This window comes from Agelaius tricolor, unplaced genomic scaffold, assembly GCF_023055355.1.
Source record: "Agelaius tricolor isolate 1412-34295 unplaced genomic scaffold, bAgeTri1.0.p SCAF_2, whole genome shotgun sequence".
In the NCBI taxonomy this organism is placed as follows: Eukaryota; Metazoa; Chordata; class Aves; order Passeriformes; family Icteridae; genus Agelaius; species Agelaius tricolor.
Window position 1 is genome coordinate 53,050,583 of NW_027269262.1, and position 27,781 is coordinate 53,078,363.

At 40.4% G+C, this 27,781-nt stretch overlaps 1 protein-coding gene across 4 annotated transcripts in view; it reads right to left on the reverse strand.

The window, feature by feature from the left end:
* Window positions 1-27,781, reverse strand: part of NOL4 (nucleolar protein 4) — a 189,326-nt gene that overhangs the window by 158,470 nt on the left and 3,075 nt on the right. The window lies entirely within an intron of this gene.

Sequence of the window (27,781 nt, forward strand, 5' to 3'; positions counted from 1 at the left end):
ACTAATTGCAGATATAGATCATGAAAACAAAGAGAATAAAGTGAAGTAAAATGGCAAATTAATTTACCCTTTGAGATGAGAGACTAAAACCAAACAACAGACACGGAGTTTTGGTGCATTATGAAAGCTGAAGGTGACAAAATTCCTCTTACTGGACTGGCTTGATAGGTGAGTTCAAAACAACCAATACACAAAATCAATACTGAGCAGAAGTCCCTGTCTCCTTTATCTCTTGAACTATTCCAGATGATGGGAAAGCACCAAAGCCAAATCTCTGTCCATAAACAGTGAGGGGTGAATACTGGGTGTCATATAAGTCTAAAATATACCACCCAAAAGGGCAATCCTACTGAGTTGTTTCAGGTGAGGCCATCATCTGGTGTGGATCACTAGCTCCATTAAATTAAGCTCTATCAAGTAGAGGGAATGGGTTGTGAAACTCAACTTGCCAAATTGTGAAAGGAAGGTCTGTCACCTGCCTTTCCTTGCAGCATGGTAAAATAGGCCCAGAGATTATTTCACAATACACAAAATATGGTCAAGGGTATTTTCAGAGGTTCCTTTGGCATGAATAGGATAATATCCTAGCCAGTGGTCTCTGCAATAAATATTTCATGCTCTTTCCATATTAAAGGGCAAAAACTTTTCTTTCTCATCTTTCTTCAGAAGTGTATATGGATGGCAAGAGGCAGAAACTGATGCACAGGAAGTTCCACCTGAATATGAGGAAGAACTCCTGCGCAGTGACCATGCAATGGAACAGATCGCCCAGAGAGGGTGTGGAGTCTCCCTCACTGGAGATACTCAAGAACTGTCTGGATGCAATCCTGTGCCATGTGCTTTAGGATGACCCTGCTTGAGCACAGAGGTTGGACCAGATGGCCACAGTGGTCCCTCCCAACCTGACCCATTCTGTGAAAGGTAGATCTATCATCAGTGGGAGTGCAGAAAATATTTGAACTAAAACATGGAGTGCATGTACTGACTTTTGAGTCTCCTACCAAAAATAAGCATGGACATGGGAAACAAGAGATAATTTCAAAAAGATGCCTGCACTCAGAGCCTTGAAGGAATGGCAGGAAACCCTGTGAGGAACACAGGACAGCCAGAGCCCTGGTTGCAGTTCACTCTTCACATTTAAGAGTTGCTTCTTAACTGAGGTCTGAATACCTTTTTCCCTCAGCACCTGATTAATTTTTTCCTTTGATGTTTAAACATTTACACAATCCTTCTGAACAAAAGCAGGTCAGAAGCTGGGTCACACTTCACTGTTTGTGAGGTTTGGTTAGCTGCAGGCTAACCAAACACCATGAGCTGGATCTCTATCAGCAAGCAGGTCACTGCAGGAGCAGCACATCTGTGAGCAAAGCACATGATGCCAAGGAGCTCATAAGAATTTCAGGATATCTCTAACCTGGACCTCTGCAATGGGCACAATTCTGGTCACAACCCAGTAGGTGCATGTCTATCAAATGCCAGTTTGCTTTCACTGAAAGGAATCTGTTTATATACTGAAAAAATATTACACTGTGAAACAAAGCCCAGCAAGCATGGTCAGGACCTTTGTTCCAAAGACATACTCATTTTCCAAACTACAATGCCAATATAAATGCTGACATACCTTCCTTAATAAGGCAAGAAGATAGGATTATTCAAACACTCATATTGTGATGAACATTATCCAACCTGATGAGAAAGATATGTGACTATCTAGCTCAGGGACACACATGCCCTGGTGTGACTCAGGAGATCAGAAAGAAGCTGAACAAACACTTATTCTGAAACAGATCTTATTTGCCACATTAGCCCTTCTACAGGCCTCCCTCTCTAGCAAATTCCTGCCTACTTGGCCTGTTAAAACAACAGATGATGCTTCCATCATTATATGCAGTCTGATATCATCTGGCCTTTTTTCTTTTTCTTTTTTTTTTTTTTGACAGAGAAAGCAAAGTAATGTTCTGTTCTGTCTACAAGAGTTTGTTGAGTTTGTGTATTTAGTACATGAAAAAGTAACCCAGGCACTACATGCATTATATTGAGTGAAACGTATGTGACAATTCCAATTGAACCAAAGCTAGAACTGGACAGAGAGAGAGAGGAAGGGCACATATAACACCTGCAGGTTGCATTTCAAATCTGAAAAATTATAATTTATAGCAATAATAACAATAAAAAACCAAAATCTGCAGATTTTAAAAGAAAGCAATTTCTTGAATTACATATTTTTATTAACATGAACCTAATTATAATTTACTTGTGAATTCCTAATTTTGAAAAATAGTCTCAAAAAATTTTTGATCATAGGAAGTTTCAAAGAAGTTTTTTTTCTGAAGTTTATATTTTAAAAGAGAAGCAATAACTATTTCTTTTTTTGATAACCAGATTGTATTATTTCCTGTTCCCTGAAGGATATTGTCTCTTTCCTAATGGGTTAACATTCTATTAGAAAGAATTTAGTTATGACATTGAAGTTGATTTTTTTTGAAAATATTCAAGACAGGTCTGGAAATATCCAGCACACTTCACTTGCCCTCTTCAAAGTTTTAAGCAACTGAGAGCTGATAAACCTAGCTTGGACATCAAGGGTAGCTGAACAGAGAGCCAAATCTAACCGAAGCCTTTTTGTTTAAGTTCACATTCATGACCAAAGTTTTAATGCAGGTATTCCTTCTTCATGACTCATTAAAGGATTCATCTAGGTATAAGGACTTTCTACCAGAATTTTCTGTAATACTATGAATTCTAAGAAATTGTAGATTTTAAAATAAAAAAGCTGTCAACATTTCAGTTCTACCATGAAATAAGATGAAAGTGTGTGAAAATTCATCCCATTAAAGTAACATTTTATTCTTTTACTGAAAGTAAAACTGAGGTAAGTATTAAGATAATTATAAGATTTCTCTTAAGACACTAAAAATATTTCAAAGATATTCTGAGGCTGGAGGTAATCTTTCTGTGTACAGATTTCTTCAGCTGCTGGAAAAACTGTAAACACACCATCAGACTAAGTAAAAAAATTGAAGGATAACAACTCACTGAAGCACAAGTGTCCACTAAGTGTATGAATACTGAAATGACATTGTCTTTTTCATGTCTTTCTACTCTTCATGCATTTTATCTGATAATTATATCTGCCAAGCTGTAAACAGTTGCTCCAGGACTTTTCCAGTAAAGACTGCAATGCCAAGCTAAATGCTTGGCAGGGGAGCTGCCTTTTCAATCTCACAGCTAATCTGGAAGGGTCAGCTACTCCTGGTGAGTGTTTTAAAGGGAAGGGACTTCAGCTCCCCACTCCAACAGCTCAGCACACTCTACAGCAATTTCCACGAAACTTTCTTTCCAAAAGTTAGTAGCAATTATAATATATACAAAACTTAGTTTCCTTTAGTCTCAAGATAGACAGTTCTTTGTATCTGCTGAGCATGAAATGATTTGCTTTTCCTGAATAAGAATACAAGGATAAAGCAACTAATTCTCCTCAAAATTTTTTACTCTAGGGGACTTTAAAATGAAGGGTATGAATCCTACTGTGGGCCTGCTTAGTATGTTCAGGGCTTTTTCCTAAATTATAAGTTCAGGTATTGTCATCAGCTCAGAAAAAAGAAATGGACAAGCTACTAATTAAATGTTAACTCTTAACATTCCTGTCATGCCCCAAAAATGAACAATCTCCCAATTATAATTTAAAGTGTGCTATACTTTACAGGTATTCAAGCACTAGGGGAATGCAATGTAGATCTATAATGCCACCTTTTTTCAGACTGATGAAATGCAACTACTGTACACCAAAAGTAACCTAACACTAAAGGGAAGCTTAAATAATAAGAACTCATTACCCCAAAGTGCTGCCTGTGAAATTATGTATATTAAATATATATATTTTAAAATTATATTCCAAGTACTCATAAACCTCTGATGTAAGGGTGTTGGCAGAGGGAGCTTTTTTAATACATAATGTGAAATGCAAGTGCCAAGTGTTACATACTGCAGTGAAGTGCCAAAAGTATACCACACCACAGATCAACCCTGCACAGTGACAAAAGGTCTAAATAAAATATTTTTAAAAGCTTCAAAATCCTAGTTAATTGGTACAATATTTCAAAAGTCAGGGAAAGAGGATGAATCAGAGGACTGCTGATGGGATATAGTGGTTTTGTGTCTAGGTCTCTGGCTGCAACTCTAGCAAGGGTTTTTATCCCTAAAGTTGTTTCCTCCTCCTTTTACCTGCTGCCTGTGGCAAGGAACAGCCTTGGGATGGCAGGGAGATGAAATGTGTGACCTTATCTTTCCCATCCATGTTTCTGCAACAGCTGTTCCCTTGCTTATACAAAATGAGTTCATGGTCTCAGCACAGCTCCCAGAGGACAGCTGTCTCCATCACCAAAACCACTGCTACAACAGCCCATCAGGTGCCATTAATTGGTAACCTCATTAATGTCATCAGTAAAGGCACTGGGGATCAGATTTTAAGCTGCACTGGTGCTATACAGGCAGCTTAAGGTATGGAAAAGATCAGTGGCTTTGCATGCACAGCTTTGGTGCTGATACAGCCCAAGCACTGGCTCAGCAGCCCCACTTGCAAGGCCAAGTGCAGAATAATGACAACTGTCCCCAGCTGCAGTGGCAAAGGGGACAGAAGTCTCCAGGGCACCCATGTTCCACATGTGGCCTGGTTCTCTGACCACATTACCAACATACTTCCCACACTGGAAAAAAGCTGCTTGTTGCAGGGAGCAAAGAGGTACTTCCCAGACTAAACACTCCTAAAGCAAAAATTAACAGCCTCTAATGGAGATCCCTCTAGATTTCTGCAAGGACAAATGAGCAGATTATGAAGGGGCTCTCTGTAATTGCACAGGTAATGTTACCTGGCCAGGGACAGAAGGGACTGAGGGTCATATCAGCACAATCAGAATGCAGGGTCACTGACTTCAGCCTTCATGGGCTCTCAGCAGCAGCACAGTGCCAGCCCTGATGATGTACAAAGATCAGCAAAGTAGGAACTATAGGGGTTAGGGTCTGTTCTCAGATGTAGCAGCACAGTAACCAGAAAAATCAGACAAAACATTGGTACACAATCTCTCTACCAGGTTTGAAACAAAAGTAGTAAATATCATATCAGATATTGGCAATAAGTTTTTGGTGCAGCCAGCAATGCCATGAGCCAAGTATCTAACCATGATCTTCAGGAAGATTCTTCATGGAGCAGTATAAAATTTTTCCTTCCAAAAAGACAGGAAAAAAAACAAAAGTTTTTTTCATTCTCCCTCAGACCTGAGGGAAGGCTTGTATCCTCAAAAATATCATCAAATTAAATTAATTGGTAAATAATGAATATTCTTTTTTTTTTTCAGTTTTGTTAATATTTGTATGTGTATGTGCACAGATCAGGTTTTATGAAATTACTTCAGCAGGCCTATGTGGGGCTCTTCAATAACTTATTTGTTGAGTTTTTCTTTAATTGAGTTACATTTCCCCAGCTCTATCACTTTTTTCACTCCTGCCACACTTTTCTCTCCTGGGTCATCTAGGCAAGAACAAGTGCCAGATGCAAAAATCTTGTGTTTTCTGTGAGGAAGCACTGTTGCAGATAGTCAGATTATTTATACCACTTTTTTTTCCTTTTCTTCTTCCTCCCTTCCTCAATCATAAACAAAGTCTACAGCATGAAGAGGCCAATCCTTGCCAGCAGAACCAAGTTTTGAAAAACACTGCTCCACCATATGTTCAGTCCTGACCAGCGTGATAGTTCGGAAGCTGACATTTGCAGATGGGGAGTTCATACCACCACTCAGCACAAACATGCTGCTACTGTACACTGAAGTCAATACTAGCCAGACTTTGCTTAGGAGAAATTTTCAACACTGATCTACAGTTTCACCTTGCCAACTAATTTTTGTTACACTGATGTAAATGAAATAGATAAAAAAAGAATCTCAGAGAAAAAATGGTGGCGCTGATTGAAAAAGGGAGTCCCTGTGAATCCTTTTGGTAATCTCCTTTAGAAGGAAAACTCTTCTGTATCAGATATTACATTGAAGCTGTTGCTGTAATAGAAAACACTTGCTAATATTTCATATGATGGACCTTAAGGCAAGCCCACTAAACTCTATTGGGCCTGTAGGGTCATGCATCACAAGGATACAATGACCTCAAATAGTCCCCTGAACTTCTTTGAAGACCCAGTTAACTCAGTTTTTCTCTGAACAAGATATATCAACCTTGCAATAAGCACTGTATGAACCAAAGTCTTTCTTGCCTTTTCTGATGCCCTTCTTAAAGAGTACTCTGCTTAAATATTTGTGGGAGTGACACTGGTACTTCTACAGAAGCACTAAGATAAAATGCATTTTCCCTGCTACTTTTACTTTTTCTCCCCCTTGCTCCTCTCTCATTCCATCGGCAGCTCCTCATGCAGTCCAAACACTTTTTCCAGGGCTTAAACAGATTTATGGCTAGCAATTTCCACAGGGACTGTGTGAATGTTCTCTCAGGCGTGCCCAGGCACCAACACTCACCAGAGGGCTGGAAATCAAAATCTGTGTCAGTTGTGCCACTGGCAGTGAAATTCCATGAGTTCATGTTTGTTGTGTCCCTCATTCAGGCCTTTACTGTATAGCAGTGCCCTTCTTCAAAAGGCTGTATCTAAAGCCTCTGTGTGAATTTTCTTTAAAATGTTCTGCAGTCTTATATGTACATCTACCACTGATTATTAAATGGGAGAGTAAATGGAATAATTTTCCTTTCTTATGTTGCTCTGAAACTGAAATGGACAGTGTCTGGACTGTAAATTCACAATAGAGAGAGGTTAGATGTTCAGTTATATGAATTTTACTCAGAACTTTTCCTGCATCAAATTTGGAGCATGCCTGAGCAGCAAACAGTTCAAAACAATGGTAACTACAACACTGACTTTGAAAATTCTATTATATTGAGTAAATTCAGCCTCCTAATTTTTATAGATATTAGCTACCTAATTTGTTTTTAATGTAGATAAGAGGTACATCCCACTTCTGATCACTAATGATGCTGCCCACCACCCCAATTATTTTTCTAACAGAATTAAGAAAACAGCCAAATAATGAAGAGGACCATTATTAGCCCAACAGTACTGCAAGAACTGGTGTTTTGAATGAGTGGGTAACCACATTTGCCCAACAGGATGAAAGACAGGCAATCAGAGTATTTGCAAGTTGAAGATTCCCTATTAATGAGATGCTTGCAAATCTCTGCCTTAATCCAGGCATGCCCATGAATTTACTACCATATACTAAGCTTTGCATGCAAATATATATAAAATATGATATTATATTATATGAGATATATGATATGATGTATAATATTAGTATACATATAGTACAGTTGATGAAAGAAAATAAAATATGCAGATGAAACAGTCTGCTCTGTCTAATAAAATTCACGCTCATTTTGTCATACCTACAATGGGTAATATGCAAACTATGCAAAGCTTTGTAATTAATAGTACAATTCTGTGCTCAAAACATGAACCAAACACTCTATTAACAATTCTCTGTGAGCGTGCATCCTTACTTAAACTTTCTCTCTTTATATAAAAAGAAGAAAGTTTAAGTTCCTCAGTTGTTTATAAGAACAGGAAGAAGAGTTGAAAAACAGGCTTAAAATTCAATTATGTTTAACCACAGTATAATGATTACATTATTCATGAAGTTCAGAAGAATTTGATGATCTGTCTCCCAATATCTTAAACTACTGTGTTCAAACTGTATCAAAACTGTAATGCACCAGTGTTAAGTGAGCCGTGCATTTTCTCACTCGCTGTATATATTGGCTGTATTATGTTAATGGGACACAGCACTTGGATGCCTTCAGTACTGACAATGAAGTTCTCTTCCTCTCATGACATTCACATGATGTGTACAACTTGACTGATGGATGTGCCAACCAACCCAGAGCTGGTTGTAATTGACAGTTTAGCTTGAATTCGTCATATGGGACCTCTTGAGCTGGAAAGTACTATAGAAAATTAGGGACAGATGAAAGAAAAATCAAATGGTCATTTAGTCTATCCCTGACAGAAAAGGGACTGTCTTCTGCTGCTCACAATGTAATTTCTTGTCTTGTCATAAATCACTCATCTGATCTAGGTTTCATCTGAGACACTGTTTTACAGTCTAGTAGGGGTAAATACAGAAACTTTGGCTGAGCCTATGCCAAGAGCCTGCCACAAAACCTTTGCAGACTGCTGTGCTGTTGTTTCTTAGCTATGCTCACTTGGAGCACAGGCATGACACCAACCCTCTCTAGGACTCACAGGAGAATAAAGTTCCTCTGTCATACTAGATCATATCTGCTAAAAAGGAGTTAGCAAGGGCCTCTTGGTGGCAGTGAGAAATAGGTGATCACCTCCCTAAGGCTTTGTCATGTCACTGCCTTGTTTCCAGCTTATCTCCCAATTCCAGGAGCCCAATTTCATCTCCTACCAAAAATAGCTTCTCTTGCAAGGGGTTCAGTACATTCTTTCTTCACAAATAAAAGCATAATTTAAAATCCCATTGAAGAATCACAGAATATTCTGAATTAGAAGGCACCCACAAGGATCATCAAGTTCAACTCTAAAGTGAATGGCCTCTACAGGGATCACAACCCTGAAAATATTAACAGCATGCTCTAACCATCATAGCTAATCTCAGGGTAACATTGATTTTAATAAACTGTAGCTCAATCTTCCAAATTGTCCTATTTTCTCCAAAACGATGCTTTGCCTGCAAAGGACATGGGGCACACCATCATCACTTTCATTCCTCAGCAAATGCAGAGATCACAGTGTCACATACACATCAGAGATGGCTACAGTTATAAAGCTTCAAATTTATTTCACAAGGATATTTCATCTTGCTGACAACATGAATAGCAATGTTTTTATTCTGCTGAACAAAACATTAACAAGGACTGAATTTTCAAATGCATAATTTGTGCCTTTATGCATTGATTCAACATTAAACTGCATCTTCTGATATACTGCTATACCTACAAGAAGCAATTTGTTTATCTCAAACTTTGACCATTTCTTTATGTCAGGTTTGAGTCTTCCCAGACTACATTTCCCAAGACACACTGCAGGAGATCACATGTTTTGTGAAACATTTAGTAAAACCAAGGCTGCTAGTGTAGTAGAAATTCTAGTGCCACGTGTCTCTCTTTGTAAATATATTACACCCATTCATTTGCTTGCACTTTATAGGAGTCACTCACTCCAAAACGACTGAAAAGGCTTTGATGCACTTGCACCAACAGAGTCAGGATTGAGTGTGTACTTCATCTATGTAATTTAAGCCTTGCCTGCTGTAAGAAAAATATGTTATTACTTTATTGACAAACCACATTGGCTACCCAAACCACATACAAGGCCAGTTGTAGGCAAACTCTAAATTTAAAATTGTATGTCTACAACTGCCAAACCAGCATGGATCACCAAGAAGATTTTTAAAAGACCATACAGGCAAGCCCTGTTCTGTTCTGTGCAAATAGCCTATTACAGTACTGGACTTTGTGTGCTACAGCCTTTAAAAGGATATGACACAGTAATTTCCTGTCAAATCAAATCATTTCTAGCATAACTTTTCATTGGGGGTATTCTGCATGTATCCTGAAATTTGCTTTCTGGGGAGACAACAGGCACAGCTGCACATCTGGTAAATATGTGTGCTTGGTTTTCATGTAGGGATATACATGAAATTAAATTCAATTTGATTCAACAGTATTTTACTGCCATGGCAAGCTGCTAAATGCAGCCTAGGAAAAATGAACAAACCCTTGAGGTAGCTGTCACCAGCTGATACAATGAGTTTAGGTTGGGGTTTCATTCTGTATCTGGGGTTTTATCCCATCCATCTATTCCCTACTACTGCCTTTTTTCCATCTTGTTCAGTCATTTTTAACAGTAACCTGCCATCTGAGAGTACTTCACAACACAATGCCATCATTACACTCTCCTCCAGGGGTCAGGAATATTTTTTACTCAATTTTTTTTTTTGGACAAATACATTTTAGGATTTCTGATGATACCAAAAAAAATCTTTTTGTATTTCACTCAGATTTTGGATGTTGATGTAAAAAGCATTGCTTCATTTCATTTTTTCCTACTAGATTTTCTGCTCAGATGCTCCTTTTTTTCCTCCCCCCCGCTTTTTTTTGTCTCCTTGTTTCTGCTCATAGCTTATAGACATTCCTTCTCCATCCAGTGTATGTTTCAGCCTGTTTATTCACTGAAATTTAAAAAAAAATCAATTAAGACAACAGTGTCCAGTTGAGCACCCTATTGTTTGCTTTCATTCTTCCCAGAACTCAGTTATAAAGAGCATCATGAGTTACAGAGACAGGATCATAGAACCACAGAATGGTTTGTGTTGCAAGGGACCTTAAAGATACTCTAGTTTCCAATCCCCCTTCCATGGATGGGGATACCTTCTACCATATCAAGTTTCTCAAAGCCTCATACAACCTGGCCCTGACCACTTCTGGGAATGGGACACTCACACTGCTCTGGGCAACCTGTTCCAGTGACTCATCACCATTATTGTAAAAAATCTCTTCCTTCTGTCCAATCTAAATCTGCCCTTTTTCAGTTTAAAAAGATTGCCCCTTGTTCTGTCACAATAGACCTGCTGGAAACTCGCTGTCCATCTTTCCTGTAAGTGCCCTTCAAGTACTGAAAGGCTACAATAAGCTCTCCCTGGAGCTTTGTCTTCTCCAGACTGAACAGTGCCAATTCTCTCAGCCTGTCTTTGTAGGAAAGGTGCTCCAGCCCCCAAATCATCTTCATGTCCCTCATCTGGACCCACTCCAACAGATCCATGTCTTTTCTGTGCTGTGGATTGCAGTCTTGGACACAGCCCTTCAGGTGGGGTCTCATGAGAGCAGACCAGCCTGCTGGTCAAACTGGGGGCAATGACTGTGACCGACTCAACTGATGCTATATCAATTCTCTGAGTTAATCCTTGTGAGTTATTGATGCTGTAGTTACTGTAGAAATTTATTTTACTTTTTTGGTCCCACAGAAGTCAACCTAGTACTATTAAGAGGCCAAAAAAATAATGGCATTGATATTGCTTTCACATTTGGTCCTCCTGTGCTGCTGTGTTGCAGAAGAAGGAATGTCTCCCAGTGAGATGGGACCTGGGAAACAGGGTCTTCAGCAAGTTTACTAGAATGCTCTCCTTCTCCAGATCTTGCTTTGTGGTGCAGCATACTCACATAGTCTTTTTCACGTTAGTTTTTACAATCTGGTTTGTAAACTTCTGAAACGGAAGCTTCTAGGCTCCCCTATTCTGAGGCCAAGTTTTATAAAATGTAAGATGTATTCAGTATTCCTATCTCTATAATTAAATTTGTCTGATTTTGTTATTTTGAGCACCTTCTGAATTTTTTTCAAAGAGCTTACTAGGCATTATGTTGAAAGGACTCTGCTCAAATTATATCCTTCATTCTCTCACTTTGTTTTAAGGATAATTACTTAACTGATATTTGGATTAATGAAATAGGGTATGGAAAATCACTAAATTGCCCTGAAAAACCTTACAATTTAGGAAAAAAAAAACCCTGCTTTTTTATTTCCTGGTTGCTAAGTCTACACAGTCCACCTGGGAAATTTGCAGAGTTTAAAGTGGAAGTTCTCAAACATGAGCCTGCAAGATCATTTATTCATTAATAAATCAACAGTCTCTAGAACCACACTAACTACCCACACTTTATATACTCATCAATCAAAAGGCTGATAATGAAATATCCGTGGTCCTTGAGAGATTTTGAGAAGTGACAGGGAGTGGTTGCTAAGACAATCTTTTCTATACAGCTGAGGGGATTGCTAAAGGATTTTTGTATGAGGGGTTTTTTGACACAAAAGTAGAATTTTCACGAGCATTTGACTGGAGATGGGATTTTAAAAGAAAAAATTACAAACACCGTGGGACTCACAATGAAATAGTAACAGTTGATAAGACTCCATTTTTGAGCTACTTTAACATCTATAAAGAAAAAGAAAGTTTCCTGATCTTTTTTGACATTGATATCTTTAGGATACAGATACAGTTTTGTGGTTAGTTTTTCATAAAATAATTAAATTTTTATTTCCATGTGCGATTATTACTATTGGTCAGATATCTTACTAGCTTTTTAGGTCCCAGAAGCATTCTCTTAAAGACAAAAGGAGTCCTCCAGCTGTATTCTATGCCACACAGTCCAGCCTTTAGTGAAGCTGATAAAAAACACTTTTCTCTTGTTATGGCTAAAAAAGAAACCTCTTCTAGTACTTGAGGCTAAAGACATTCCTCCTATCTACCCACTCTCTCCAGTTTCTGGGCTGTCCCATCAGCTACATGGCAGAAGGGACGCACAGGTCTTCCTCAGAAGAACAGACCTGGCTTCAAAATATGTCATAATATTTGCATATCAGGGGCCCAAGTCCATGTTTTCTTATCACAACCATATGCAAATGTTTTTATTGCCTGTAATAGCCAGTGTAATACCTTGAGGGCCAAAAATGTAGCAACACTATTTTCAACAACAGCTGTAACTATATACTATGCTACACACCATACAGCCACCTGCACAGGGTAAAAAAGCACCAGAGCTGGTAGCAAGACATGTCTCATGTGCTGGGTTCTGGCAAAAGCAGAAAGCAACAGTGAACACCAGCAGTGACGGTGGCACGAGGTTTTATTTCCATTCCCTGCCCCTCAAGTCACACCAACCATGACACATTGCTATTTACAGCAAGTATTTGTAGCTGCCGTGACGCTGCACAGCAGGGTCTTGTGTGGCATCATGGTGAATTTTCTTACATTTGGGGCTTGTTTCCAAAGTCAAGGGCTTCCTTAAGTCAAGCCCAAGGCCTGTGCTGACCGCAGGCTACATTGCCATGGTGCAAGTGCACTGCAGATGTGCAGGACAGCCCAATGCAATAGGTACCAGCTGTATCACTGCATACACACACCAGCACCCATGCACAACAACAAGGGAACAGGGCTGGCTGGTGCTGAAACCCATCCATGGCTGCCCACACAGCTCCTCCAACAGACGGGGGCATCACCAGCAAGTCCAGAGGAGGGCCATGAAGCTGATAAGGGGACTGGAGCACCTCCCCTACAAAGACAGGCTGAGAAACTTGGGGCTGCTCATCCTGGAGAAGGGAAAGCTGCTTGGAGACCTCACAGTATCTGAAGGGGGCCTATAGGGAAGCTGGAGAGGGACTCTTCATCAGGAATCGTAGTGACAGGACAAAGAGCAATGGGTACAGATTGAAAGAGGGGAAATTTAGGTTAGGTGTCAGCAAGAAATTCTTTCCTGTGAGGGTGGTGAGACAAGGGAACAGGTTGCCCAGGGAGTTTCTGGATGCCCCAACCCTGGCAGTTTTCAAGGCCAGCCTCGATAAGGCCCTGAGCAACCTGGTCTAGTGGGAAGTGTCCCCGGCCATGGCAGAGTGTGTGGGATGATCTTTAGGTTCCATCCAACCCTTAATTCCATGATTCTATCACCCATGCATCTCCAGCATTGCTCCCTGTCCCTGCAGCAAGCACTACGCCGGGCAGGCATAGGGCATTCAGTGCACTGAAAATAAACTGGAGACGATGTTCCGCTGTACCTCACACGGTATTCCCTGCCCGCACTGGGTGCAGGCTGATGGCTGTGCAGGGGCTGTCCGTGCCCACCGCGGCGGCACAAAATCCCCCCTCGCCGCAGCCACCCGCAGCCCTTTCCCCGGAGGGTTGGCACAGCCTCTCGGCCCGGGATGCGGCAGGCGCGGGGGGAGCGGGCCCAGGGGCGGCCGTGGCCGCACAGGTGCTGCCGCAGCCCGTCGCCATGGGAACGGCGCTGCCGAGGGCGCGGTGGCCGGGCCCGGCCGGGCCCCCCCGCCTGCCTGTGGGAGCGACGAGCGGGTGTGGGTGTCTGTGTGTGTCTGTGTGCGTGTGTGTGTGTCTGTGTGTGTGTGTCTGTGTGTGTGTGTGTCTGTGTGTGTGTGTGTATGTGTGTGTGTATATGTGTGTGTGTGTGTCCCGGAGGTATTGCACTGTTTCCATAGGAACAGGCGGGGGGAGGCGATGGCGGCACAGCCGCACCCTCTCCCCGCTCCCCCTCCCCCGTGCCCTCAATGCCAGCCCGAGCCCTGAATCAATTAATGGAGCCGGCACCGGGCTGGGAGAGGGCCGAGGCCTGTGCCCCTCTCGGGGCAGCCCCCGCACCCAGCTGGCGTGGCGGCCGCGCTGCTTCCCCGGGGGGACCCCGGGACGGGGGTCCCCGAGGGGTGGCCCGGCAGATGGTCCCTCCGCAGCCGCCCCCGTTCCCCGTCCCGTCCCCGGCGAGGTGCGCCCGGGGAGAGGCGCTGGGGAGCCCCGGCCGCACCCCGGGGACACCCGCGGGGAGAAGGGGCGGGGGACATGCACACAACAACAACAAAACCCCGTCCCCGCACGGCTGTTTACGGCACCATATGGCTGCAGGGGGAGGGGTGAGGGACATGTCTGCCGAGCCGCCGCGCTCATTATGTCCGATGGAGTCACGGTCACCGCGCCTCCGCCGCTCCCGGGGCGCGGGGGGACACCCCGCTGCCCGCTGCCGGGGGCGTGCGGCCGAGGGACCCTGGCAACCCCCGGTGAGGACTCCAGGGAACAAACACACAACGGGCTGGCTGCCCTGGGGCGGCCGGAGAGGGAAAAACCAACTCCCTTCCCCAAACTTTATCTCTAGATCTGCTAACATCTATGTATAGCCTCGGCGTAAAGATGAATGTATGGGATAGAGCTCTATTTTGGATCAGCAATACTTGAAATGTGAAAAGGAAAATACGAAATAAAAAGGTCTCCTGTTGTTTTCTTGGGTTTTTTTTTATCGGTGGGGTTTGAGAGGAAAACCTGACCCATTTCGGGGCATCTCTGTCTATGGTTGGCACTTAGGAAGGGCTGGGATGGAAGCCCTGGGCATCAAACGCTAGCCCGAGATCCACAGCGATTAATGCTATTTTTTCTTTCCGAGCGAGGCAGCCATTCATTTCAGAGTAATCCCTGCTGCACGGCGCTGATGGAGGCACGCTCAGTGCAGCGCGTCCTGCCTCTGGAGAGCTTTCTCGGCCGGGGCAGGGAAATGCTTTGAAATGGCTTATGTCTTTCCTCTCAATGATTCATAAGATAGGTGCTAAACCTTGCCATTATTAGAGAGATAAAATCCACAGACTATGGGGTCTGATAATAGGCAACTATGCTGTTATCCATATTACCTTGTAAAATTGAAGTATTGATTTTTTTAAAGCATGGTTTGCTACTTAGCAGACCAATCCCACTACTATTGTAGTCAGTGAGATTTTGTGATTGACTTGAGTGGGAACAGCTTTTTGCCTTTAAAATGGTCTATTTCACATTATTATGGTAATATCATTCAGCAACGCTTAAAATTGGCCTTCTTGGCCTTGGACATTTTAAAAGATTTATGTAAAAATTATTTCAGCTCAACTTCTTCACCTCATTTCTGCTCATGTTTTGTCCAAAGTTTTGTTTGAATAAATCCGTCAGATAACTTAGTGTTCCAGATGGTTGCGGGTGGACTGGACCTAATAGATTCTCCAGTTATGTGTGCTAAAGTGTTTTTTTGTTTTGGTTTGGCTTTTTAATTTTACAGAAGCCTAGATTTAGAAACCCATTTGTAGATCTCCTGTTGTGTGCAGCTTTGAATGCATTTGGTTTCTCACCAAAATAGCATGCCTTCCAAAGCAAGATTAAAAATATTAAAATGCAGCCAGCACAGGGAGTGGTTCAGTTCGACTGATGCCACAAAAACAGGCTGATCCTCCTGCCCATAGATAACATACATCTGAATCTTGGCACCTGCCATTGGATTGGAATTCAAAATGAGAAACAGCAGGCCTCGAGGTCTGGAAATAAAGGCAGCATAGGGGGAAAAAATGTTCTCTGCCTATTAGTAAATAATAAACTGCAGCAGTAAAGACAAATGACAAGGATTGAGGAAAACATACTGTGGGCATCAGATAGATATTGGGGCTATGACACAATGGTAAACATGTCCAAATTCAAAGTGCTAGGTGTATCTAGTACCTATATTAAGCGTGTGCCTATTTGTGTAACTAAAAGCTTTTTAGTGTCTAGCAACATTCTGCTTAGCTACTTTTTGCTACATCATGCTGTGATACTCATTGAAATAACTGTTGACTAATAGACTCCAATTTGTAATAAATGGATAAATGGTTGGGAATAGACATTTAACCAAAAGTCTGCTGATATCAAATTTCCTTGAGAAAATGCTTCCCCCTATGCCTCCCCCCCTGCCCCCCCCAAAATTGTTTCATCTTCCACACATTTCCCAGGCAGTTTTGTTATGCAGTTAATATCATAAGGTTGTTCTGTGCTTTTAGGTAGCTGACAGGTATGCCTAGCTGCTTAAATACTACTTTTGAAGATCAGAAGTAGTTTTATTAGCCAGTTAACAGAGAGCATCTGTCTTCTTTTGCCTGCTTTATTTCATTAGCTTTATTATTATTATTATTATTATTAATATTATTACTGTGAAATGTGTAATATGTGTTCTCTAGGTTTATTTTATTTTCCTCAGCCTCCATCTCTTCCAAGGCTGACTTTCTTGCTTTAAGAATCAGCTCATAGGAAGCTATTAAGCCAAAGTTTGTTTTTACTTGATTGGCTTTAACACTTCACTCCATTTGCTCTCTCATCTCACTTTCCTTCCACTCTTATTAGAAGCGGGATTGCTCTAATGCAAATATAGTTCAAAGAGACAGAAAAAAGAGAAGGAGATCTGAATTCTCGTCATAGCAGATGTCCTAATGCAATATCCATAGAAAAGGGAGATTATTTTAAAACAAGTAAACAAACAACCTCAACAGTGTAATTGAGGGTGAATATATGTGTTGTGTGTGTTTACTTGGTGAGAGATGCTCGTTTATTTGACTTAAATATATGTATGGCTTAAAGGATTGAAATCAAGCTCATTCTCTGGTTTGGTTTATTCCTCCTTGAACAATCAGAACTTGGGGATTTCTACAACAGAGAGCTATCTGCACAGTGCACTGCATTGAGTGCACTCTGATGTTGCAGAAGATTATAACCAAAGAGGTGGGAGCAGGGTGCCCCTGTTGTTATTTTAGAGCTGGATTTGGCCTTGCTGTTACTAAACTTTTCTCGATATTTTTATACATTTTATAAACTTCTCTATATGCTTGTTAAGCACCGGTCTCTAGCACATTGGAATTTACCTTGGCAAAACCAGATAGAGCTGACATATAAATTATTCTTCACAAATAGAAAAAAATATTGTCTAAATGTATCCTATTGAGAGTTCAGTCATTGCTACCCAACACCAGCTGATGGGGGCATTGAGTGCCCAGGGCATTGGTTTTTGGGTGGACTCCTCCCTCGGGCACTGACCATTGCAAAGCCCAAGCATCAGTCAGGGCTGCATTATGTCTTCAAAACAGGGGCATAACCTTTGTTCCAGAAAATTTGTAAGAATTATTCACAGACCTTCTGCTGGTCCTGTCCCAAGAGGGGATTTCACCCAGCATGATTTAGGATGACAGGAAGGTCCTTCAAACCTCACAAATGTCACGGGCTTAACTCCTTCCAGCTTCCTTCAGCTACAGTTTTTCAGCTTTATTGTAGGTCTGTTGGTTCACTCTTTGGATCTATTAGGCAAAATACTAATTTACTTTAAAATATTATCACTTAATCATCTATATTGTACTTTACTTATTTGCCTGCTTTTAAATTACAGCAAGAATGATAATGCAAATTTCTCGAATGTTTTGAAGTCTGTATATGTGAAAATTTTCCTGACTTTACATCCATTAAAATTAAATTTATTAAAAAAGAAATCTTGTAATTACCTATAAATTCATTAAAGTTCAATGATAAGAAGCAGAAAAAATAAATAGTTCATTACAATTCTATTAATTGAAATGTTCTACTTATTAATAAAAGTTGACCTGCTTTTTCCTATTTAGGAATGCTTTTTCCTACTCAGCTTTTGAAAGCAGACCTTTTGCTTCCAGTTCAAAATGGAAGATTCAATTAGGAACACAGGTAAAACAGTATTTTCAGTTCCACAGTTTCCTTGAAGTCTGATGTATCTTGCCAAAATTGGGATGAAGAGAACAATACTGAAATTTTCTATATAGAGGGGCAATTTAAAACGAAGAAATTAGTCTGATTTTAACTAGCTTTATTCACTTCCAAAGCTAGCTTTATTTTATATTGCTTTATATTTGCTTAGATGCAAATTTAACTATTTGAAAGCTCCCTATATGCCCAGTTCAACTCTCAGTTACACCAAAACAATGATAATGAGGCCTTCTACATTAGTAAGATGTGGCAGAGGATTTGTGTAAGTTTTCAAAAAAACACAGGGTCATTGTGCAAGAAGTTTACAATAAATGTCCTTTTGAGAATTCTGTTTTTTGCTGCTGCATTCATACAGAATTTACTATCCAATTTCCTTGTTGGATAAGCCCAAATTGAGACAAAAAGGGATAAGTAGATGAGATCTGCCTGAACTACAATTTTTAGATGGATGGCTGGCATTCAAATATAGCACTCATTAAAAGAATGCTGACTGTTTGCTCAGTAAAAATTAAATACTTCAGTATTACAGCAACCATAACCAGGGGGCTTTACTGAACTCTCATAGTATAAAAAGATAAAGGTTATCAAAAGATGTCATAAAAAAAGCTATGACTATGTCTAGATTAAAGGAGGAAGGAAGGAGCTACATTCTTTTTTCTTTTCCACTGCCATTTCTTGAGAAATGCAATGGGACAAGTCATCTAATTATATATATGCCATACTTCCTAGTCCCATTGGTCAAAAAGCAAAGGCTTTCAGGAATTGTCATCATTTGAATGAGCTAATTCCTCTCATATTTGTCATTAATTCTCTAACAATTCTGCTCTTTTTTCTTTTCTTCCCACCACAGTAAGGGTTTGGTAATAGTCTTGACAAATACACACACTCAAAAAGCTGACACAGGTAGACAAAAATACAGAGGTGAAAGCAGCACATTCCTTCTCACCACAACTGCAGTAAATTGTAAACCAGGGCTAGCTTATTGCAAACTTTCTGTGTAAACCACAACAATCTCATGCACTGGTTCACATAGTGCTGGACCTCAGAAACTTGATTGTCCCCCTCCTTCCTCCAGACTAGTGATATCACCAGAGCAACCAGCCACAGAAATTGCTACAGCCCAAGTGAGCAACAAACCATCTAGTACCAGACTGCAAGGGAGTCTGCAAAAGATGTTTCAAAGCTCAGTAATTGGTAAATAAACAAATTCCTAACCAAAATACTGTGCCTTATGCAATAATGACCGATTTATTTTCCACTGCTATAGCATCAGCCCACCTAAGACACACCTAAAACTTATTAAGCTATTCATGAAACAAGAGCATGAAGGCTGAGACCACCAGCATTGTTAAAATTCAGTACAAAGTGGAAGGGGGTGGGAGGATGCTGGGATTTCAAGATGCCCCACCAGTCTTTCCTTGTGTTGAATGGATGGGCTGGAACATGACTCCCCCTGATAGAGGCTCTATGGGACAACACCTGGAGAGATGCTGCAAGACACCAGGTGGGAGCCAGGCAGAGAGTTCATGCCATCACACCAATGCCCTCACTCCTGGTGGCACAGAGCAGGAAGGGCATGAGCATGACCTTGTCCTCACTTCTGCTCCAGCCTGCAAAGCTGAACTGACATAAAGAGCATGCTACATCCTTATGAGAGCCACAGAGCTCCTGTAAAATCCTTGGAAGAAATTTTGGATTAATCAGTCAGGGTTTCTCTAGGGACAGCAGTGCAGACTTTCCATTCCCAACACTTTGGTTTATAAAAATGGCCTAGCATTGAATTTATCTTCTGAGATGGTTGTCAAAAGAGCCTTGGGACATGAAATAGAATTTAAAAGGCTAGTGACTGAATTTTCTCTGCTGTTCACCAGTATTTACACCACACTATTTCTCTCACTTTCTTTCTACCTCTTACATGTCTGTTTTCTGCTGAACATTTTTTCTCTTAATGTTTATCTTTTTGGTATATAACCATTTTTTTGGAAATAACCATTTTAATACTTCTCAGGTAAGTACCCTTTTTCTTTGATGAGCTTGGTTACCTTCCATGGACCTTTCATCTCTTGCAACCTTTTAGAGATGAGATAAATACACTAAGCATGCCATTAAAGGCAAGGACATACCATTTAATGTATGAGAATAATAAGTTTTCAATGTTATTCTCTATACTTTTTCTAATGCCGATTTTTGTTATATGTGCCATGCTCATTTTGGATACACTTATTGATTTGTTTGAAACCATTCCTAAATATTTCCCTTGAGATATTACACTAATTCCCTATATTTTAGATGTGATTGAAAGGCATGAATTCTTCCTTTCCTCTCCAAAAGCTAATATCATGATGGCATAAAATGTAAATTATCTGGCAACAGTCTGTAGGGAATTCTGCCTGCCATCATTTCTCCCTTTTTTTCCCCTTTGTTACAATATTTCTATTTTAGCTCCCAATTCTTCTTTGACTTAACCTAATTAATTTGCATTTCCATATATATATATATATATATATATATATATATATATATATATATGGTGGGGGGTGTTTACATACACACATTGGAGTGCATTGCATACCTCTCAAATACTTGCTGTGGTTTCCCAGTTCTTCATCAGTTTTAATTTGTCATCATAGCCAAAGCTACAACCCTGCTTTAATAAAGTCTGTATCAGATAGCCACAAAATCCAAACTAGTTCCACCAACCAACTCCAGTTCATATTTACGCTTAAGATAATTTTTAATGACTCTTACTGATTTTTTTTTCTTAGTGTTGACATATAGTCCACTATCTCTTATTTCTGTGAGCTATCTTTACTACCCAGTTTTTCCCTTTCTAGTACATTCTTGTCCATACTGTTGCATCATTGTCACATATAGTGGCAAATAGTATATTTTAGTAGTATTTTAGGTACTTCATTCTTAAGTTCTTTAGTGGTTTTGAATTTGTGCAAGTCGCAGTGATGCACTGCAATGTAATATCCCCTCTTTTTTATTTCCCTATTTCTGAACATTCTTCAATTTTATAACCTGAAAAATGTAAACCTAGGATAGATATTTCTTTATCACCCACATCAGAAAAGATACACACTGAAAAAATAAAGTTTTGTGAAATGTGTTTATAGTCCTCATCTTTCCTTTCCAACTGAAACCTCTGGCCATACCTTAGCTGTTCTTCTCTTACTGAATCTAATTACCTGTATAATGATTTACCTGTTACTCATCTTCTATCAGCTCAGGGTAGTGAAAGTCCATTCCTAAATGTGATTTCCTATATACCAGCACAGTGCTGCTTTACCCTACAGATAGGTCATGATTTAGTGGCAGCTACTCCAGCTCTGGATCTGCCTTGAACAGAAGTTTTCTACAAACTGCACCTGGCAATATTAGTAGTCGTATGTGTAAGTCCAGAGGCAACAAAAAGAGCAATTACAAGTCATAATTACTTAAAAGTTTTACAGGGAGTTAGATTCATAAGTCATTTAAGTGCAAGTAATCTCACCACGTAAATTTTCTCTAAGTGCAGTCAAAATGTTGTAGCAACCATGTCTGGTATTAAAATCTCTGGGGTAACAAAATGTACAAAAGCTTCAGACACACAGACCTTACTATCAATAAAATACATAAAACCTCTCTTTTCCCTAAGGAGTTGAGTAACAGGCTCTTAAGTAAAAAAGGTTGAATGGGTTTCATCCTAGGCAGAAGTAGGTCATTTGATAAATGTTGCCCTTCCAAGTCTATACAGAATATTTGTTTCTGAAAAAAAGTCTCTACTTGAGGTTAAGTCTGACATAGATCAGTTTTATTAAGTAAACTGTTCACTACAGATAGCCCCTTAAGTTGAGGAGTATCCACATATACAAGGAAATGTTTCAAACACCCCATTTGAATTTCAACAACTAGGCTGTAATCCCAGCAGATGCACACAGTAACTGTCAAGTGTTGCAGCTTGCAGAGTTATTGAATAAGCAGTTAGAAGCCTGTACAACTGTCTGTGACAAAGTTGATCAGCACTAAGAAAATCCATGTGCATTGGAAAAAATGCTCAATGCCATAACTTGTGGCATTTCTTTCCTCTATATTGACAATGCCTGGATATTGTATGTTCATAAACCATTAAAAATACCTTGCTAGTAGAATTGTAAAGTTTTGAGATTCATCTATTTAAAGAGAACAAAAGGGTAATTTAAGCAAGCTGCGGGATCACTTTCAGCGCTCTTGCGGGACAATGGCAACAACTCTTATTGCACCAACTACCACTGCCTGACTTTTCTAAAGTCAAGAGAGACTTCTGGCAGGTTTAAAATGACATAGACAAGACAAAAACATCTTTTACATCCTGTGAATCTCTACTAATTTGGGCAACTGTGTTGACCAGTCAACCTACTCATCAAGGAACACAAGATGCCTGTGCTGCTCTGCGATGCATGGGAGGCTGCAGAATCTGCTATGATCCTCCCTCCTGGAGAATGTGTTTCCTGCCACGCTGTCTCATGATCTTTCTCCACATCTACCTCATTTATATGCTCTGCTTATTTTGTTCCTCTTTTACCAGCAAACTCTCAACAGGTGTATCCTGCATAACTGGGGAAGATTGGGACCCAAATAGCTTCCTTCAGACCAAACCTAACAGCTGCTAGTTGCCTCCTTTCAACAGCAGACAAACTCACAGTTCAGTGTCAGCCAATTTTAATTTATTTTTGTAGTGTAAAGTGAAATTTGAATCATTAACTCCCACATTCATCCAGCACTGGCACTAGCCTTCTTCCCCCAGGGGCCTGTGTTCATGGGAAGCTCTTTCTACCTGCAGTGTCTCTGTGTAGTCTCCCCAGATCCTGTCTCTTTTCAGTCTAGAGTTGAACAACAGCAATGCTGATCACCCCAGAGGACAGGGAAAGAAAGTTTCTCCATAAAAAGATCAGAAAAAGTCCTATCAGGCTGTACTGATGCCTAACAGCTCATTTTAGCCCTAACCTTCCAGCTTATTTCCCACTGATCACACAGCTATGTAGCCACAGAAACAGCATGCAGTACATCCAAAGAAAATCAGGGCTGGAGCATCTGAGCAGCAGCCCCTGCATCATGACCGAATCCAGTGCAGCTTCACTGACAAGAGACTCAGGGTAAGAATGAAGAAACAAGTTCACTATCACCTCTGGCTTCTCAGCAAAGGTTCACAGAAGCATGAAAATCAAACTGTGAGGTTTTATTTCTGATTACTGGAAAGATTTGGGCTTTTGAGCTGCAAGTCTGGCCTTTGCCCAGGTGATAGCACTGAATTTTTCATCCTGTCTCTCATTACATGTGTATTTATGGGACAGATACATCAGTGCTAGGTTTTGTTTGCACACTGCTACACCCTATTTCATGTTTCTAAAGTCAAGTCAACATTTTCTAACCTTAAAACACTTAGTTTTTAAAAATCTGCTCTCCTTGGTTCATTTTTCTTTGAAAATTCCAACTCAACATTGTTACTAAGAAATCTCAGCTCCTCCTGTCCATTTGCCTCTCTCACACACGCATGTGGAGATGGCATCCTACATATGGGCGCTTTAACATTTTTTAATTCCAGGACAGAGTTATTCTCTTTATTCATGAACACTCCCCTGAATGCCTGCATTAAGAGTTGCCAACTAAACCAGTTTTGTTCCATCTGCTGTGACCATTTTCCAGCACTGCCTCTCTGATTCACCAGCATCCCTCCTCACCGGCTCCATCGGGAGGTCTGCAAACAGCAGGGCAGAGGCTGCGGGGAAAGGGAGGAGACAGAGCTCTGCAGACCTCAACAGGGGTTAAGGAAAATGTGGTTGGCAGCTAGAGCAGGGTGGATATGGCAGGGTTTGAATACCACCCCTGAGCCTGGAAGGTGCACTTAATGGGACTATAAAATTCCTGCAGCATTGTACCTTGGGATAAATTATAGCTCACCCTCAGCATCACCTTTCTGCGGTGCTTACTGCCATTATGTGCTGGCAGTTCACTGGGCTACAGAGCTACCAATGTACATTTGACAAACACTTTTATAATTTTTTTTTCTATGGATGGGTACAAAAATGGGGAGAAATGCAAAAAAAAAAAAAAAAAAAAAAAGAAGCTTATTTTCAAATTGTTACAAAATGCCCTAAAATAATGAACAATTTTAAATGTAAGATAGTTTAAAGCAATCAATTTTGACCTATAAGCTATTTATGTTGTGATCTGTTTTTTTCTATTGTTCATTAAACAAAGTAATTTATCTAAAAAGAAAAGCAATATAAACTGTATCTATCTACTATTATTCATGTCCAACAGAACAAGAGGTGGGTTGGGACATAGCCTGTTCCTTAGAGCTGACTGGTCTATAATTTTAAGCCTTAAATCCTGTAATTGGGTTCAGTAGTACAGCCCTGCACCTGCACAAAGCCTTGCTGGTCTGCTAGCAGCAACCCATGAGGTACCAGATCCTCCTGGAGGATCTAAAGATTTAAGCTAAACAAAATTCGGTTTCAGAATGAAAGTTCATTCTCTGCTTATATTTGGAAAATATAGAAGAAAGCACAGGAAAATTCATACATTAGGTCTGTGATATCATTAAAGTCAATGGAGTAATTTCAAATTAGTAATGACATAAAAGTAATCTGAACTTGGCCTTTGAGGTTATATTCTATTAGTTTGCTAATACTGTGTAAATTCTATATTTAAAAGCTATCCTGCAGTCATCTTGGCCCTTCTTTTTCAACGGAAAATTCTGATTAAAGTCCACTGATACAGCTTGGGCCATTATTTTATAACTTCTTTTTAAATCAAGACTAATTTTTAGGATCCATATTTGTGCTCACACCCAGCATCAAGCCAGAGAAATAAGAGTGGTGAGGAGAAATTTGTTTTCAAGTTGCCAATCAATAAATAGCTCCAGCTAAAGAAATTCTGCAGAAAATAAATTTCAAAAATACACCATAAATATCCTGTATAGAGTTAGAAAGGATATCTTACTAGAGATACTAGTTCCATACCTCCTCATTGTTGGTGAGTACCAACTATTGAAAGTCAACAGTCACAACCATTTGGCATATTTGTTGGCCTAACCTGTTTTATTTATACAGTGTGTCTAGGCTAGACATCATTTTACTGCTTTCACAAAGTGCAGCTTGGGCTTGATGCAAGAAAACCTACAGTGGTGACAGAAACAATCTGAAAAGTTGCAGAAGTAAAATACTCACTAGGTTGCATACAGGAATACCTTAAGCATACAGAAATACCTTACTGTGTGCTGTCCCACTCTGGACCTAAAATGGCTGTTTTGCAGGGAATGTTGTTGCCTGGTGACCAAAAGTGCATCTCCTAGGCCACAGAGGGATGTGAACATTCAGAAATTGATTTGTTCCTGTTGCTCTTGAGGAGACCATACCCGTAAAATAGATTAAGCCAGCACATAATCATCTATGCATTCTCCTTGCTGGCATGCTTAAACTTGATACTGAAGGCAGGCCTGTGATTTTGAGCTACTTATCAACCAGGCAAGGGAAAAGCAGAATAATACCTCGTGCACTACTGCCCACAGAATATGAAAGTAGATCAAGGCTGAGCTACTGTGAGGCTGCAAGACACCCTGCTTCAATTAAGTCTGTGTTGTACATCTAGGCTGTTCCGGTGCAACCTCCCAGTTGCTATCAGGCTCTCTTTCTTTCATTAGAATCAAGTAGTTAATTAGCCCCAGCCTGTCCTCTCTCCTTCTCTCTTTCCCTTTAACGCAGCAGTAATGATGTCTAATTACCAGCAGCAGTGGATTACAGCACCATCAGGAGCAAATCTCTCTGGCTGACAGCAAAGCTGAGCAGCAAATCTTAAAGCTTCATGGAGAGAGTAATTCCTAACAAAGTATTTGAATATTTGCTTATTTTTGACCAGCTTGTAACTGTAGAGTCCAACTTGTAATTTCACCCGTCCTGTTATTGAACAGGGAGTGCTCATGCAGTGATTAATTTTAAATTGAAATTAATTTTACCTATGGTGAGATCAAGTGACGGACAAAAAGAGGGAGAGGATGAAGGAGAAATTCACAGTTTGGAGCAAAAGGCAACCTTTTGGGGCTGCCTCTGAGGACTGGACAGGCCCAAATGTATGGGATAACCATGAGAGAGGGGAGGAGAAAACAATGATGATCACAAATTTAAAAACTCTTAAATAATAATTAAGAGTTAAAGAAATGAGAGAATGGGCTTTTAAGGCTCACCAACAATTACTGTCTGATGAAAATCCAATTTTTCCCCCCTGTAACTTATCATTCCCATCTGGGTGAAATTCTAGACCTCTTGAAGCCAATAGGAGCTTTGCCACTGACTTTCTCTGTGCCAGGGGCTGCATCCCTGTTCTGTCAAACATGTTCTTTCTGAGCCTTCAGTGCCTGGCAGGCACTGCCCCAGCCCTGGCAGCAGCTCATACAAACCACTGCCACCCTGTGGGTCTGCTCAAATACTCCTCTGCCTTTTGTGGTGGGATAGTGACACCAGATTCATGGGTTTAGGAGGGGCTGGCATTTGTTTTTCAGAGCTGAATGTTGCAGAGCATCCCCTTTTCCCATTTATGTTGGACAACAAATTTCTGATGGCCAGCAGGAGGAAATCGTACATATGTATTCTGAAAAGGTTTATATGTCATTGCTCAGGTTATATACAGATATGCAGGAATTGCTTACAGATAGGTCATGCTAACTTTTCCTTTCTTGATTTCATTACCAGTCCTAATTGTATTAGAATTCCTGCTTGGTTGCTAAACTATATGAAGAGAGTTACTCCTATATGAATACAAATACATGTATAGGGCCATACAGAGACATTCACAGCTAAGGCTGTGATTCCCACAAATGTACATAAGGTAAGACCTGCAAGATGCTCGACCTCTCGCTGAAATTCCTTGTGGGGAAAAAATAAAAATAAAAATTGATTCTGTGTTCTTAAAATAGCAAACAGGATGGAAGGTGGCTTTCATGGCCTAGCAAAGGTGAGAGAAAATAAACAAGCTTATCATCACTGAGTCTTGTGTTTCAGAGGACCAGAAAAGCATTTAATTTTTAAATTCCATTGTGTGAAATTAAGGTTATCCTCTTTATTTAGTACGGTAGTCAATGTCATTTTTAAAAATACCGAATTTGCTTACAGTTTTGAACTCATAGTGAAAAAAATAGTCTTGGGAATAAACAATCTTGCCCACTGGCCCTTCAAAATAATTATTTCAGTGAGCAGAAGAGATATTTAAAAATACTAGCTAATTGGAGATTTCTGCTTTAGGCAACCTTTTTGTTATAAATTGTATCTATGGTACTGTCTGGGCTCAGAGATGAGCAATCAATCTTGTAACACTAAAACAGAGATCTGCCAAATCATCTGAATCTATAGACAGACCTGAAACACTTCAGTGAATAAAAAAACATAGAGAAAGAAAAAACTGTCCAGAGCTTCTCTTTTACTTTAAATCTTCATATTGAAGATCTCCTTAAAATTAATTTCCCACTTCTGTCTCCTCACAGCCATGACGGCACTGATGACAAGGGGGCAAATACAAGCCAGCCCCTGGGAATGCCCAGGTTTATGACTTCAGCAAGGCAAAGAGAGGCAGATTTCCCCGGCAGCCTACGTCACAACCCAACCCAGAATACTTTCCAAGAAGCCCCCTTTGCTGCGCCACCCAGC